The following is a 15,519-nucleotide window of genomic DNA, read 5'->3' on the forward strand; positions in this document are numbered from 1 at the left end:
AACAAGACAGAAGGAGCCTGGATCAGAGCTTCCCTTCTAGCTGTGGACTGCTGACCTCTGGACTCTGCTTATATGAGAGAAAAAAAAAAGTATATCTTATTAAATCTACTTTCCTTTTTTTTTGGTGACCTATAGTTAAACCTGCTCAGTCCTGGCAAATAGTAACATGATATTATTATTTATATAATATTATATAATAATATTGTTCTTATTTATAGGACTAACAGCTAGGCCAAGGACAGTGCCAAGAGCTTGACCTTTGTGAGCGCATTTAATCATCACAAGAACCCCAAGAGCCAGATGGTATTACCCCATTTTATAGATGAGGAGACTAAGGTCTTGCCCTAAGCCATGCTCTCCCATCCTGCCACTAAGAAAAGACAACCAGAGAAGGGATGTGGGGAACAGTCTTCAGGTGGCCCCATGATCCCTGTCTCCTGTGCTCATGCCCTTGAGTGGTCCCCTCCCCTGAGTATTAGCAGGACCTGGGGCTTGCTTTTGGTTAATAAAATACAGCAAAGGTGATGGGCCAAAGGTGATTACCTGTGTGGGATGATATCACATAAGACTATAATGCCCACCTTGCAAGGACACACTCTGCTGCTTACTGACTTTGACAAAGCAAGTGGCCATTGTGAGGGAGGCCCAGGAGGCAAAGACCCGAGGCAGCCTCCAACTGTCCACCAGCATGACAATGAGGCCCTTCATCCTACAGTGGTAAGGGAATGAATTCTGCCAACAACCGCATGAGCTTGGCAGTGGATCCTCCCCAGTCAAACCTTCAGGTGAGAACCCAACCCTGGCCTAAATCTTGACTGATGCCTTGCATAGAACCTGGCTAAGCCATGCCCAGACTCCTGACCCCCCAAAACTGTGAAATAATAAATGTGAGTTATGTTAAGCCATTAGGTGTTTGGTAATTGGTTATGCTGTGATAGATACAGAGGGGAATTTACAAAGAGGGTAACAGCGTGTCCTCTGGGGGCTATGGAAAGATTAGGGGAGGAGAGTGAAGAAACCCCATGCTGGAGAATCAGGGTGAGGATTGCAGTGGGTGGGAGCTATGGGTCAAATGTGTCCTCCAAAAGTTCATGTGTTAGAAACTTGATCTCCATTGGAACAGTGTTTAGAAGGTGGGAAATCCAATTATGGTATTTGAAAGGTGGGGCCTTTGAGAGGTAATTGCATTGCAAAGACTGTGCCCTTGTGAATGGATTGATTCATTCATGGAGTAATGGGTCGAAGATTTAATGGGTTGTCATGGGTGTAGTTCTGATGGCCTTATAAGGAGGGCAAGTGAGAAGGTTTGGTCTCTGGTTCAGGCCATTCTCGCCACGTGACACCCTGCGACACTGTAGGGAGTCACCACCAAGAAGAGGGCCTTCACCAGATGCACCCCCTGGTCCGTGGACTTCCCAGCCTCCCAAACTGTAAGAAATAAATTTTCTTTCTTTATAAATTACCCAGTTTCAGGTATTTTATTATAAGCAATAGAAGCAGACTAATAGAGTGGGGGAGTCTGAACATGGGGCCAAGAAGCTCACAGCTTATGGGGCAAAGGCTGGGAGGCCGGCTGAGGGTGGATAGCACGGGAAAGGTGCACAACTTCAGAGCCAGGGGGGCCTGGCGACAGAGGCACAGGGAGACCGGGGAAGTGGAGGACCATGGCAGTGGAAGGCAAGGACTCTGGTCTGAGCTTCAGCTTCTCAGCTTAATGAGCTGTTCCGTGTGCCCTTTACAGTCTCAGTTTCCTCACCTGTAAAATGGCAATAATGATACCGTCCTGAAAAGGGAATACACAGAAGAAGTGCCCGTAAGTGCAGTACTGGTCAAGATGCCTCTTCACAGGCGTGAGTGGTGAGAGATCAGAATGGGGCTTTTGCAGAGAGCCTGAGCCGGCGGTGGGGGAAAGAAGATGACCTAGATAAAGAAGCCAAGAAAGGCTTCTCATTCAGAGAGGCCGGGGACCCCAGAAATTGCAGGGTCCAGAGGCTACACAATGGGGTGACAGACAAGGAGAGGTGATGGTCAAGCTTAAGTGTTGAGAGTTCAGAGGACACTGTTGCCTTCTCTGCTCAGCCTCCACTCCCATCCTGCCAGAAACAGCACCTGATTTTCCTTCAGAAGGCCCCTCCCCATTCTCGGTCCATGTGGTTGACCCTGACTGTGGCTTCAGGGATGGGCACATGCCCCAGGCCTGGCCAATCAGGGCATCGCACACTCCTGGGCACAGTGATGATTCCAGGATGGACATGGGACTCAAGCTGGCCTAATGAGTTTCCAAGTCGAGCCCTTTTATTGGAATTGCTGAGAAAGAGATACTCCTTCTTTGCACATGTAGCTCATGGGAGCAATTCAGAGCTATGCACAGAGAAAAGCTTGCCTGGGAATGAATGAACACAGTGAAAAGCAGAGCTGAAAGGCGGAGAGTCCTGATGATGTTGTTTGCAAACCTGGATCCTGCTATGCCTGAAGACCAAACCCTGGAAGGTTCAGTGGTGAGAGCTGACTTTTTATGTTGGATTTTCCATCCCTTGCAGCTCAAAGAGTCCTCACAATACAGAAATCAGAGGAAGGGGTGCCAGAACAAGAAACTGAATTCCAACCCAAACATATCTTTAGAATTCTGGACAACACCCCAGGGGCCAACTGGCTGTATTAATAGCAGATTTAAAGTGATGTGTCATTGTTTTCTAGTGCATACTTGTTCATACATCTCACATACCCCTCTAAAATGGGAAATGTGGGGAAACGTACTTTTGAAATGACACTTAGGAGTGGATGGTCATTCTGATTACCAGACTGGGAGTAGTTAATTTAATTGAATTAAGTCTTCACAGACCCTATCGCAGTGGCCTGCCGGTAAACTGCATCTCTCCCTCTCCCTCCTCCAGGTATGCACACTGAGCCCTGATTTGTAGTGACTGTCACTGCCAATTTCTGTGGTGCAAACACAGCACTATCAAGCTGCCAACATGAGGTCCCAGAACTCAAGAGCCAGGAAGCTGTATGCAGGGCTGGCTCCATGAAACGGTACAAGCTACTCTAGCACAGCACTGCAGTTCTTCACCTGTGTGAACAGGGGACGTGTGTGAGGTGTCCACTGCAGCATTATCTCTGGCGGCAGGAGATGGAGGCAGTCTGGGTGTCTGTGGGTTGGGGGGATGAACGGGTGGATCAAGTAGGTGCACACTATGGAGTACTATGCAGCTGTCAGAAGCAATGAATGAGATGTGCACATGGCAATGTGATAGGTATTAAATCTATCATGGGTTTCAAGGGCTGAGGACTGCCATCATCTGGACATCTTCTAAATGAAGAGGAAGGAAACTTCTGTCTTGATTAAGCCATCATGTCTCAGGTCTCTGACGACCTACACATAATCGATATTCTCAACACGTCTCAGAAAAAGAAGTTGAGCTGGGATAGACACAGAGTGCGTGTCTCTCCAGTAAGCTGCATCTCCTGGGAATTCTCCTGGGTAATGCTGAGGCTGGTCAGTGGGCAGCAGACCCTCGTTAGGAGCCAGGCTCTGCACCCAGACTGCTGGAGTTTGGAATCTGTACCGAATAACCGTGTGACCCTGGGCAAGCTCTTCCCTGAGTCTCAGAACAGGGGTGGATGTGAGGACAAAGTGACAGGTGACATGTCAAGCACCATCATGAAGTAAGCTCAGAACTCGAGGAAGAGTTGATGAGTCAGAGAAGGACCTAGAACATTCTACAAGATGAGAGCAAAACTGGTTCTTTTGAGGTACCCTAAAGATGAACCATGTGGGGGCTCATGGGAACAAACGCTGGGACAAGAGAATCCCAATAAATGTATATTCAGGAAAATAATAGAGCTGGGTAAAAAACTTTAGGAGGAGAATGATGTCAGGATGAGACAGAACCTGGTAGCATCCGTAGAAATTAGAAAGACATACACGTGAAACCACAACAGACCAGATGCACGTTAACATATTAGGGGGATTGGTGCTCCTGGAGAGGAAAGAAAAATGGAGTGGGGGAGGGGAAAAGCCAATAAAAGAACAGCAATGATAAGACAGCAGCCTTGCATGGACCGTGGCACAAATTGAGGGCTGGATTAACACAACCCTCTGAGCCGAGGCCCAGCACCTTCCCACCCCACAAAGAAATGCTGGTTCCCCAATTCTATAGCAGCCCAGCCACAAGAGGCTGGTGCTGTGGCCAGTGCAATCACAGATGGATGTGGTAGCCACGGTAGGATGGACAGAACGTGGAGCTACTGAGCTCCACTGGGTGACCCAATGACAGTCATGGCCAGGTTGCTGTCCTGTGGCCAGTGGGAATTTGCTTTACACGAGAGCTGTGCTGTCCAATTCAGCAGTCACTTGCCATGCGTGGCTATTGAGTGTTGAAACGTGGCTAGCCAGGAATGAGGTGTGCCGTGAAGTATAAAATACACAAGAGCTGGGCCGGCCCGGTGGCGCACTGGAGAGTGCGCCGCTTGGGAGTGTGGCGGCGCTCCCGCCGAGGGTTCGGATCCCATGTGGAGACCGGTTCCCGCTCACTGGCTGAGCGCGGTGCGGGCGCAACACTGAGGGTTGCGATTCCGTTACCGGTCAGTAAAAAAGACAAAAAGGAAAAAAAAAATACACAAGAGCTCCAAGACAAAAAGAATATATTACTGACAGTTTTATATTAATTACATGTTGAAATGATATATTTTGGATATACTGTATTAAATAAAATATATTTTATTGAAATTAAATTTTGCCAGTTTGTCTTTTTTTAAAAAAGGTGTGGTTACCAGGAAATTTAAAAGTATGTGTGGTGGGGCTGGCCCGTGGCTCACTCGGGAGAGTGCGGTGCTGATAACACCAAGGCCACGGGTTCGGATCCCATATAGGGATGGCTGGTTAGCTCACTGGGTGAGCGTGGTGCTGACAACACCAAGTCAAGGGTTAAGGTCCCCTTACCAGTCATCTTAAAAAAATAAATCAATAAATAAAAATAAAAGTATCTGTGGGGCTCGTGTTCTATTTCTATTGGAAAGCACTGCTTTAGACCGTGAGCTCTCGGGGGTGTGAATCTCTGTCTTTTTTGTTCACTGCTCTTTCTAGTCTAATAACAGGTTTGGCACATGCAGGAGGAGCTTAATAAATGTTTGTTGAATGAATGAAAAGTGCAACACAGTGGTAGGGAATTTGTTGAGTGTAGAGTGGAGAATACATGAGACCTAGGTTCTATGCCGTGCGCCCCCAGCAATGCGCTTCACCTCCTCGTCTGTACAAGGAAAGTGCTGCCTACTTCCCAGGCTGCTTTGGAGGACCCAGGTCCAGCCCAGGACAGGCACACTGCGAGCTGACGTCATCATTTGCTGTGGGAAACCTGGGGAGGCAGGGAGGCCAGAGGGCTGTGCTGAGGGGCTGTTGCTATTCTGGGTGTGTGAATGACAAATCCAAGTTAGGTGCCACCTGTGACCTCGGGCAGCTGCTAAAAGAGGCTTATCCCAAACAGAAGTGCCTATATCGATCCCACTGCTGGAACCACAGCCAATTACCCCATTAAGAGAAGCAGAAGCAGCATGGAGAGGCCCACAGCCAGTGTCCGGCGTGATTGGGGGGTTACACATTTTACAAGAGGGCCTTCTCTTTTTAAAAGTGTGCATCTCCAAATCATGATAAGAATGGCTAACACACGCTGGATGCTTCCTCTGAATCTGGGCGATCTCATTTAATCACAAAGAAGCCACTACCATCAACCCCATGTTACAGACACAGACACCGAGGCACAGAGAGCTTTGTTAATTTGCCCAAAGTCTCATGTTAATAAGTAGCAGAGGAAGGCTGTGAACCACAGAGTCCGGAGTCCATCCTTTCAACCCCTCTGAAATCCTGCCTCACCTGCCCCGAGCCATGCTTTAGTAGGAGTTTTGTAACCTTCTACCCTTGGCTTCCATGAACAAGGCGCTCCTTCGTCTAATGTCAGAAGCAGAGGTTTGCTGATGACAGAGAGATGTAGAGGGACGACGGGTTGTCCCAGCCCCTCAGTGACGAAGACAAACACCAGTATCTTAAGTAACCTGCCTTAGAAGCCAAAGGATCAAAGCTGAATGCTGACACAAGGCCTCTCTGCCACCCAGCTCGGCCCCTACAACCCGGGGCTCATGGGGATTCCTGAAGCCTTAACTCAGGTCCAAGGACTCTGACCCAGCACAGTGTCAGGGACTGAGATTCAACCCACAAGCTCAGACCCCTGCCTGGGTACCAGGCACCGAGCTGGACATTTTGTACATCATCGTTGTCCATTGATTCATCAAAACGCTCCCTGACTGCTATCTCATCCCCACTGTAAGAGGAGAGAAAGAAGGTTGAGGCCACAGGCTCACAGCCAGTGCTGTTCACATTCGAACGCAGATCATCCTCCCGAAAGCCCCACAGTGGATGTCAGAGCATGGATGAGTGTTCCTGGCATGTCCCCATCCCCTCAGGCCAGGAGCTAAGCCAGCATCATCTCTACCCTCAGGGAGTTTAGATACAAAAGTTCAGCTGAGGAATCTTAACTCCAAACATTCCGGCATACAGTGGAATTACAGAGGAGAAGGTAGCTGGAGGGGTAAGGGTCAACAAGGGTCAAGACTGCCCTCTGAGCCTGGAGAAACTTCCAGGACGAACAACCACCACCACAATAATGATAAAATATCAGCTGCTATTTCTCTAGTGACCCCTATGAGCTGAGCACACATGGTGCTGCCCGGTGAGGGTGGGCCCGGGGGGAGGTGGGGGGCGGTGGGACAGGGGCAAGGCCACCGAACTCTGGCTGCTGTCTCCCTCGTCATTCATTCAACAAACATCAACTGAACACTGGCTACATGCCATCAGTCCAGGTGCTGGGGACGTGGCAATGAGCATCTCAGAGAAACAACCCAGTGCCAGGTACCCTACAGGTATGCCTTCTCCTACAAAAGCCCAGTACCAGATAGGAAATCAGAAGTCACTGCAGAGATCCTTCAAATAGGTCACAACCGTGCTCTCCAGAGCATAAAGCTTTCCAAGCCTGTGGCGCAAGTGACTCCCAAGGAGTGTCTCTGGAGGCCCCAAGGGATGGCCATGCCGAGCCAGGGGAGCCAAGCTGCCCAGGGTTACCCAGATGAGCGCTTAGGTGACTAGGTGGCTGTGCTGTGCACCTGCCCAGCATCCAGATTCCCTTCTTCCAGTTCTAAGGCTGGGCGTGGCCAGGCCTGACCAATGGGTTCTTCCTATTTCCCAGAGGGCGGGGCCATGGCGCAGCCAGAACCAATGAGACTCAGGTTTTGGCCGTGGAGGAAATGCTGGTGGAGAGAGTCCCCGCCCTGCCCCTGCTGGGTTTGCAGGGGACAGGATGGAGCCTGGAGCTGCTGCAGAGAGAGGCTGCCTGAGGAAGGGCCAACGTGGAGAAAATGAGAGCCCAGGTGGGGAGCTAGGAGGCTCCAGGGTCACCATGTGAACCCGGGAATCCAGCCGGGTCTACCAACATTTCAGTTGCACGAACCAACACATACCCTCTTTGCCTAATAAAATAAAATAAAATAAAATAAATAATGGCCTAAACAACAAAACCAAAACGAAATGGGCCTGGAGCCCCTAACCCTGTCTTTTCTGAGGTAAATTTGGCGCCGACACAGTGAGCAGTTTCCTATCACATGTCCCTTTGGGTTGGGTAGTCAGGCCGCGAGCCCCCCAAGTGGGGGGCCAAGAGTCAAGGCCTGAATCCCAGAGTTACTGGATCTCTTTCCTCGGCCAGGACGTTTTCAGGTCACTCGCAAAGAGAGGCCTGTGGCCGTGACAGTGACTGAGGAAGGGGAACACACCACCCCGCAGATATGGTCACAAATCACCGGGCTGGCAGTGCCTGTGGGCTCAGCCTCGTGCACACCCGGGGCCAGGAGAAGAGAAGACGACAAGGCGGCAAGTGGGAAGGGAGGGCAGGGAGGAGCGAAGAGGCACGAACAGCCCAAAGGACAGAACCGTGGGTAAAAACAGAGCGGCCGCGTGCAGACACAGGAGAGGGAGACAGCAGAGTGGTAGGAGCAGGAGAAATGGAGACCGGCCGGGGACACTGCAGGGCACAGGGTGTGTGGGGAGAGAGGGGTGGCTGTGGGTGTGACTTGTGACTTGGAGGGAGGGTGAGTTGGCTCTGGGGCTCCTGCTTCCACCGGGTGGCTGCCGCCTCTCTGATGTCCCAGCAGCTGCTGGAGGGCCAGCTCAGAGCATGGTTTGTGTACACAGATAGACCAACGGTCAAGGAAGTCCCAGAGTGGAGTTGCGGGGACAGACGCCTGCCACCCGGCATTCATCGCAGTGGCTGCCCGAGCACAGAGGGGAGGCAAACAAGCAGGCTGCACCCTGGGGACAGCCACACTCCAGGCTGCCCCACCACCTCCTGCGTGGTCCAGGCCAGCCTCACATCTCACCTGGATACAGACTGCAAAATCCTCCTCCAACGTCTCTGTGCCTCTGGCTGGCCCTCTCTGCCCTGGTGTCAGAGGGGTCTTTCCAAAAGGCAAATGTGACCACACCATTCTCCTCAAGATCCCTCAGTGGCTCCCTATTGCCCCCAGGATAAAGCCCTGATCATAAGGCTCTTCAGGGTCCTAGTGCCTGCCTGACACTCTCCTAAGGCCTGAGCTAATTTCTTTACATTTTCCATGCACGATCTCATTTAATCTTCCCCACAACCCTAGATGTAATCCCCTTCTACAGATGACTTAAATGAGGCTGGGAGAGGTTAGGTAACCTTTGCAAGTTTCCCATATCAGCAGACTCATCGTCTCCCTCATCTGGGCTTGAAACTGAAGTCACCCATGACTCCTGGCTCTCCCTCATGCAAGACCGAGTCACAAATTCCCACCTCTTCTTCCTTTTCTGTTCGCACTGCTGCCATTCTGGGGTAGACCCTTACACCTCACTATGCCTACCAGGCTTCCTACCTCCCCATCACTCCTTTTCATTTAATTCATCTAATGCACTGCTGCCATTTGGATCCACCCGAAACAACTTTTTTTCATCCTGTCTCTCCCCTGATCAGGAACCTTCACAGCTCCCTTGTGCCAAAGAATCAAAGACTAGATTCCTTAGCTTGAAGTTCAGGCCCTTCATTCCCCCACCTGAAGGGTCTGGGGAAATAGGTGGGAGGCTTCCCAGGGATCCTTCCTAGTGTACCCCCAACCTCACAAGAGGTTCCCATATCTGTTCCACTGCCTGAGTGGGTTTGGGGGCAGCATCCCTTCCTTTGGGGACAGGGGGCATGGGTAGCTGGAGAGTGGGACTGGATTCCATGCACTGGGGCCTCATTGCTGCCACAGAGCCCATCTCCCTGACCTGCGGGGTCCTTGTGTGAGGTCCTACAGGGGTACACATGGTTCTTTCCACTTGGGGGGCTCTGTGCGGCCTTCTAAAGGACGAGAGCAAGGTGATGGCTGGGTGGCCACAGGCTGCTGCGTTCCATGTGTGCGGCTGAGCTGAAGTCACCGCCACATGTTTGTCGTGCCCACAGATGGGCATTTAAAGATGGTGCTCAGGCCTCGCCCTCAGTTCATAGAGGGAAAAGAAAAGAAACCAGTCTTCCCAGACTTTGAAGTTCAAGTTCACAGACCAGTAAAATTCCACCCATCTTTTGGGGACTGATGTTGGGTTTCAACCTTTCCCTTCTCCCAAAAAATGGCCTTAAAGCAAAACAAAGAACATCTGACCCTCTGCTACTGCCATCACTTCATGGCCAAAAGGTCAATGTAACAGTGAAAATAGTGAGAGTGAAACTTGGAGAATAGAACGTGCCCTTACGATGAAATTAATTTTTATTTGAGGGAAATTTAATAAATCATCCTTAGTTTTCTAATTTTGCTGTCAACTGATATTTTTGTCAGTGATTGTGACAGCATTTAGGAGCCATGAGGCTAAAAGTATGCTCCTTTTGACGGCCATTGTAACCAACCCCACATATAGATACAACCAAGAAAAAAATCAGAAACATAAACTGAAACCACGCATTGCATTAAAAATCTGAAATTAAAATCTCAATAAATGATGAAGGGACTATTTATTACAAAAGGATTTTCCCATTTACAAAAAGTGGTGGGCCTCAGTTTTCCCAACTGTAAAATTGGGAGGTTGGGTAGGACTAGGTTATCCCAAAGGTTCTTCCAGCACTGAAATTCTCAGATTTCATGAGTTTGTCCCAGTTTGAGAGCCTGCCTGGGTCACAGTGATATGTAGTTTTTAAGGAGTTCTTTGGAGAAAAGAAAGAATATCACACTTTAGAGAGGAATAAGGTTTTAGGCCCCTTGGCAGTGACCTTCAGCTTGGGGTGGGAAAAGACATGATAAAACAAGCACATGCTTTCTCCCATGCTGGGCTCATTGCTCCTAAGTTTTGAGCATTTCCCAAGCATTACTTTCAGGGTGAGATGGTTTACAGGAAATCTGCACATCTGCACAGAACAAAGACTGGATGATTATGCAGCAAACAGGTAACAGTAGCTATCTTTGGGGTGTGGGGCAGGGGTAGGGGTCGGGCAGGCTGCTCCAGGCCCCTGCCCATCATCACTGGCTCCTTCTCGTGTCACTTAAATGTCACCTCCATATTGAGGCCTTCCAAACCAAATGTTTGCAAGTAGTTGCCCCATGGAATTCTATATCTGATCATCTGGTTTTGGATATGCCTATGATCACAACTTGTAATCATCTTGTTTATTTTACCTGTTGCCTGTCTCTTCATACAGCTAACATCTGGGATATCCCACATCCCAGATGTTAGCTCTGTGAAAGCAGGTACAGGGCAGATGGCGCCAGGCACATAGAAGGTGCTCAGCACATATTATTAGAATTAATACTAGCTATATATATCACACCCTTACTATGTAGCAATAAGTTTTCTTTATATGTATTATCTTGTTTATTCTTCATGCAACCTATGAGGTGAGAAAGGTATCGTGTATGATAATCTCCACTTTGCAGATGAGGAAACGGAGGCCCAGTGAAATAAGGTTTTGTAGCTGGTAATAGCTAAGTAGGGGTGGCACCTGGGGCTGGGTGGAGGTGTGATCTTGCTCCTGTGACTAAATCCCTTACCTCTGCACAGTACTGCCTTCCTATTTGTAAATCAAGTAGCATATTATATACACAAGGGATGCGTGACACTGAAAAGAATTTCCTAGTGAATGCTTCTACAGAATAAGGAATTCTGCTGTTGGGGAATAAATATCCCTTTGCGTGTTCTTTTGGGTAAATTACATCTTTGTATTCAGAACCTGTTTAAGCAAGGTCCATGTATCATATGTTCTCAAAGACTGTTGATATAAGCTATTTTACCTCCAGATATGAAACAAGTCCAACAGGGAAGATGAGGGGGCTATTCGAGATAAGAAACAGTTGATATTTCTGTGCCGTCCTCATTCAGGTGGGCATGCTGTCCCCCTTCACAGCCACCAGGTAAATCATCTTTCATCTTTGGGGATATAGCACTTTCCTTCTGTATCCCTTCTTGCCTGTCCTTTCCCTCACTCCAAACTGCCATAGTAGTTACCTCTCTGAATTTAATCCAAAGGACAATCCTTTACATAGGAAACAGGGTCTCATTTTGCAAACAAAGAACTGGAAGCTCAGAGAGGTGAAGTAATTTGCCGAAGGTCACAGAGCCAGTCAGTTAGAGACCCAGAACTTGAACAGTTCAACTCAGAGTGGTCCTGGTATACTGATAACTAGGTTAGCTGATATTTACCGTGTACTGCGTGTCAGGCACCGTGCTAAGACCTTGATTGCTTGATCTCACAACAGACCCGTGGGGTGGGTGCTAAGATTGTGCCCATTTTACAGATGAGGAAACTGAGGCTCAGGGAGGCAGAGTTACACATCCTCAAGGTCACAAAACCAAGGAGAGAGCTGGGATTTGGCTCCAGAAGGGACACTGTGCTGCACTGTCATTCTGCTTCCAGCCTAGTGTGGTCACACGTGTTTAATTTATAAACCAGCCCTCATGGAATTTCATGCAAGCAGCTTGATGTCACGGTTTGATGGTTTGCCTTTTATTTTTGTTTTCAACCCAAAGGAAACAGAGCAGCTTAAGAAACCAACACTGTGGTTCCCAAGAGCAGGCAAAAAAGTAAAACAACACACAAAATAAACAAATAAAAAGATTGTTGGTTCACCGTGGGCCCAGTTTGGTCGAGCACCTGCTGCCCTGTCACCCTCTGATCTGAGAGCCGGGTGAGTGCAGCAGGAAGCCCACCGTTTAGACATGATGGTAACTGTCAGCCCTGAATCTCTTCCAATGGAGATAAGCAGGATGGTTAGGAAGGGAAGCCTGGGAAAAGGCTTTGAGTTTTTAAAATGAGAGAATCCAAGAGCTGGTTTAATGTTAGACATTAAGATTCCCTGAACATGATTCAAAAAGACTTTTTGCTACACCTGTTGCCACAGGACACCCTGGAGACTGTCCTGTCACTTCCTTGAAGACATGAAGGGAACTTCCCATCCTACTCGAGCCTGGAGACCCGCCCAGCTCAGTCATGAACTGAGAGAAGTGCGTGACCTCGCAGCTGACCGCAAATAACAGCGACAAGTATTACAGGCTTACGGTGTGCTGGGTGCCGATCCGTGTGCCTTACACCTAGTGACTCACTCCATCCTCACAACAGCCTTTCAAGGTAGGTATTAGCATCCCCATTTTCCAGATGAGGAACCCGAGGCACAGGGTGGTCAAGTAACTCGTCCAAGTTCCCACAGCTGGTCGAATAAGGATTTGAAACCACTTTTGGAACTAGCATACACAGCTACTGTGGAGAAGGGTGGGTCTCTCACTCAACCAGTCGTAGGTTTTCACTCCAGTCCATGGAGGTCTTCTGTATTGACCCCAATCCCATAGGCTGATGGCAGCACGGTGCAGTGAATAGACCCAAGTTCAACTCCAGCTCCTCCATTTCCTAGCTGTGTGACCTTGGGCAAGGGACTTGACCTCTCTGAGCCTTAGTTTTTGCTCTGCAAAATGGAGATAAGAATAGCACCTTGCCCATAGAGTTCTAATAAGGATTAAATTAGATAATAATAATAGCCAATGCTTACTAAATGCTTCCCATGCTAAAGACTCATGAGGGAAGAAGTATTGCCATCTTCTTCACTTTACAGATGAGGAGCTGAGCCTCAGAGAGGTTAAGTCACTTGCACAAAGACACACAGCTAATTGTGGAGCTGTGGGTAACTCGGAGCCCCAGATCCTAAGAACTGCAAAATGCATCCTCCCATATGATTAAACCTGTACATGAAACAACCAGTGTATGTATGTGTGTGTATATATATATGTCTATAATACAATATAATAGCTCCTCAACACATAGCCCAAATCATTATTATCTGAAGGACAGCCAGGGAGACAGAACCCAGAGACGGCCTGTCTGGTTTTGCCCAAGACTCAGCACCTGGCTGACATCTGCAGCCCTGTGAGGAAGTCCTGCCCTCTGCTCCCAGCATGACAGGCCCTGTGATGCCTGGCACATGGCCAGGATCTGCCCAGTGACTGAGGGTGCTTTGTCCATAGCTTAGAGCTGGTCTTGCTGACGATTAGGAGACAGTCCCAGGGCCAGACTTTGACCCCAATTAGGTTTATGCTTAAAGACAAATAGTAAGTGCTTGACATCTGCAAAGACTCAGCTGTCCTGGCCAGAAGAGACATTAGCAATTAGAGTCTGGCGGTGCCCCCCCAGGCTGGGCATCAGTGCTGTCTACGGTGCTTGTTGAAAATGCAGACGCCTGCGAGCCCCACCCAAGACCTGCTGACTCTGAGTTGCCAGGGCTGGGGCAGAGGCATCTGCTTATTTACTTATTTGTTTAGTCAAGATATAATTTATATATAGTAAAATGCACAGATCTTAGTGCACAGTTGGATGAGTTTTGACAACCGTATAAATCTGTGTAACCACCGCCCAGATCAAGATGCAAGACATACCCATGACCCCAGAAAGCTCCCTTGTGTGCATGCTGCCTTCCAGTCCATCCTCACCCTCCCCCACCCCAGACAACCACCGTTCTGCTTTGTGTCACTGTTGATTCTCTTTGCCTCTGCTAGAAGTTTGCATAAATGGAATCACACAGTAGTTTCTTTTCTTTTGCTTGGACATGGTGTTGTCTGTATCCTAGTTCTTTCCATTCCTTTATTTTGCTGAGTTGTGGTCCACTGTGTGGCTATTTCAGTTTATCTGTTCACCTGCTGATGGATGCCTGGGCTGTTTTCTCCTGTGGGCTGTTGTGCATAAACCTGCTATGAACATTTGTGTACTGGTCTGTGTGGGCAGATGTTTTTCTTTCTTCTAATAAATACTCAGGAGTCGGATGCTGGGTCACAGGTAGAAGTATTTATTTTAACCATGTCTCCAGGTGCTGCAGCTGCCAGCTGCGGGGGTCAGTCCACAGTCTGCTCTTTTTTAAAACCTCTGTCCAGATTTGAAGCCCCTGGAGGTTATGAGATCTGCTCTGGGTCATAGAAGATTCGATTTTCCTATTAATGGTCCTTGAGTTATTCCACATTTTGATTCACATTTAACTCTGAAAGCTGAACTGCTTCTGGGTGGTTTTTCTCTCTAATGATTTCAGCTGTTCATACCAGGTCTAGAAGCCCATGGAGATAACACAAGTGTTCGGATTGCCAAGGCCTCCGCCAGGTTTTGTGCATCCTTCTCCTAGAGTCTACAGATTAAAAGGACTAACGAAAACACATCATTCACAGTCCTTCCTCTAAACCCCACCAGGGACACCCAGGGGATCAATGCCAATTTTGCAGAGGCAGTAGAGAAAGATGGTTAGAGTCAGCGGTGATAAAAATCCAAGTCTGTCTGGGTGGCTTTAGGCAAATCACTTCACATTTCTGAGCCTCGATTTCTTCATCTGGAAAATGGGCATGTGACCAGTACTACCTCATGATACTGCAGTACATAAGGTGTATAAAAGGTATGCTGAGCAGCTACGGGGGTTAGCAAGCAGGGAGAGCAGTAATTTGAGACCCTGCTGTGATCCGAGCCCCTAGCTGGAAGGAGGTAGGATGGGGTTTGCTAAATATGCAGATTCCTGGGCCCCACTGGGAACTTACAGAATCAGAATCTGGGGTGTGGCCCAGGATCTGCTTTTAAACAGCCATGTGATCCTGATGCTCACTAAAGCCTCGGAACCCTCATCCTGGAGCATGGACCCAGGAGGAGCCCGGGGAGTCGGCTGAGCACGAGGACGCAGAGATGAGTGGGTACGAGGACTGAGAAGGGAGTTAAGGCTTGGAAGAGCCACAGCAGGGAACAGGCCAGCGAGGACCAGAGATAAATAAAAGGGGCCGGTTTATTCCTCCTCCAAGAGTGCCTCCTGGCTCTGCCCCAGGAATTCCCTTCCCCACCCCCACTCACCTAGAGAGGTTCCAGCCCCTGCCTGGCCACACACATCTCTAATCACTCGGACCTCACGTGGCCTGGTGGGTCAACTCAGCAAAGCTTTAACACCCTTTGCAAAGGAAGCATCATTGGGCCAGGATTAAAAGTTCTG

Source organism: Galeopterus variegatus, unplaced genomic scaffold (genome assembly GCF_000696425.1).
Source record: "Galeopterus variegatus unplaced genomic scaffold, G_variegatus-3.0.2 Scaffold9641, whole genome shotgun sequence".
Classification (NCBI taxonomy): Eukaryota; Metazoa; Chordata; class Mammalia; order Dermoptera; family Cynocephalidae; genus Galeopterus; species Galeopterus variegatus.